The sequence below is a fragment of the Perkinsus marinus genome (genome assembly GCF_000006405.1).
Source record: "Perkinsus marinus ATCC 50983 genomic scaffold scf_1104296943942, whole genome shotgun sequence".
Classification (NCBI taxonomy): domain Eukaryota; phylum Perkinsozoa; order Perkinsida; family Perkinsidae; genus Perkinsus; species Perkinsus marinus.
In genome coordinates this window covers 1-1,304 of record NW_003211640.1, presented here as the reverse complement: position 1 = coordinate 1,304, position 1,304 = coordinate 1, and the positions used below count along the sequence as shown (strand labels likewise).

The 1,304-nt window shown below is 50.2% G+C and overlaps 4 non-coding genes across 4 annotated transcripts; all 4 read right to left on the bottom strand.

Moving 5' to 3' along the window:
- Positions 1-119: 119 nt before the first annotated feature.
- Pmar_PMAR001740 lies at positions 120-199 on the bottom strand. Its single transcript has one exon. It is a non-coding gene; the product is annotated as a tRNA-Leu (tRNA).
- A 186-nt stretch (positions 200-385) lies between these two features.
- On the bottom strand, positions 386-465 carry Pmar_PMAR001739. The gene has a single exon. It is a non-coding gene; the product is annotated as a tRNA-Leu (tRNA).
- A 121-nt stretch (positions 466-586) lies between these two features.
- Pmar_PMAR001738 lies at positions 587-667 on the bottom strand. The gene has a single exon. It is a non-coding gene; the product is annotated as a tRNA-Leu (tRNA).
- Positions 668-1,096: 429 nt separating this feature from the next.
- On the bottom strand, positions 1,097-1,176 carry Pmar_PMAR001737. Its single transcript has one exon. It is a non-coding gene; the product is annotated as a tRNA-Leu (tRNA).
- Between the last annotated feature and the right edge of the window lie 128 nt (positions 1,177-1,304).

The window sequence follows — 1,304 nt, the reverse complement described above, 5'->3', positions numbered from 1 at the left end:
GATTGAACGGATTCTGCGAGGTGCGATGGCACAATATCGATCAAAAGGTTTTGGTCTTGCACTACCTCGCTTCTGAAAGGGTCTCGGTTCTTAATATAAGACCAGTCAGGTATATAGACTGACAGCTGTGGGGTTCGAACCCGCGCCCTTTCGGACTTACGCCTAAAGCCAGCGCCTTGGACCACTCGGCCAAACTGTCGATGAGTGCTTCAGGATTCATAGCCGAGGTGATGCATCGCTCTGCCAAACCAGAGGACACAAAAATGGGTTGAACGGTTTCTGCGAGGTGCGATGGCGCAATATCGATCAGAAGGTTTTGATCTTGCACTACCTCGCTTCTGAAAAGGTCTGGGTTCTCAATATAACACCAGTCAGGTATATAGACTGACAGCTGTGGAGTTCGAACTCACGCCCTTTCGGACTGGCGCCTTAAGCCAGCGCCTTAGACCACTCGGCCAAACTGTCGATGAGTGCTTCAAAAATCATAGCGGAGAAGATGCGTTACACTATAGGACATGACACAAAAACGGTTTCGAACCGTTTCCGCGGAATGCGTTCTTCATCAAATCACACGAAAAGAAATTTCTAACAGCTGTGGGGTTAGAACCCACGCCCTTTCGGACTGGCGATTTAAAGCCAGCGCCTTAGACCACTCGGCCAAACTGTCGATGAGTGCTTCAAGATTCATAGCCGAGGTGACGCATCGCTCTGCCAAACCAGAGGAGACAAAAATGGGTTGAACGGTTTCTAGGAGTTGCGATGGCGCAATATCGATCAGAAGGTGTTGATCCTGCACTACCTCGCTTCTGAAAAGGTCTCGGTTCTTAATATAACCCCAGTCAGGTATATAGACTGACAGCGGTGGGGTTCGAACCCACGCCCTTTCGGACTGACGCTCGGCCAAACTGTCGATGAGTGCTTCACGATTCATAGCCGAGGTGATGCATCGCTCTGCCAAACCAGAGGACACAAAAATGGGTTGAACGGTTTCTGCGAGGTGCGATGGCGCAATATCGATCAGAAGGTTTTGATCTTGTACTACCTCGCTTCTGAAAAGCTCTGGGTTCTCAATATAACACCAGTCAGGTATATAGACTGACAGCTGTGGGGTTCGAACCCACGCCCTTTCGGACTGGCGCCTTAAGCCATCGCCTTAGACCACTCGGCCAAACTGTCGATGAGTGCTTCAAGATTCATAGCCGAGGTGATGCATCGCTCTGCCAAACCAGAGGACACAAAAATGGGTTGAACGGTTTCTGCGAGGTGCGATGGCGCAATATCGATCAGAAGGTTTTGATCTGCAC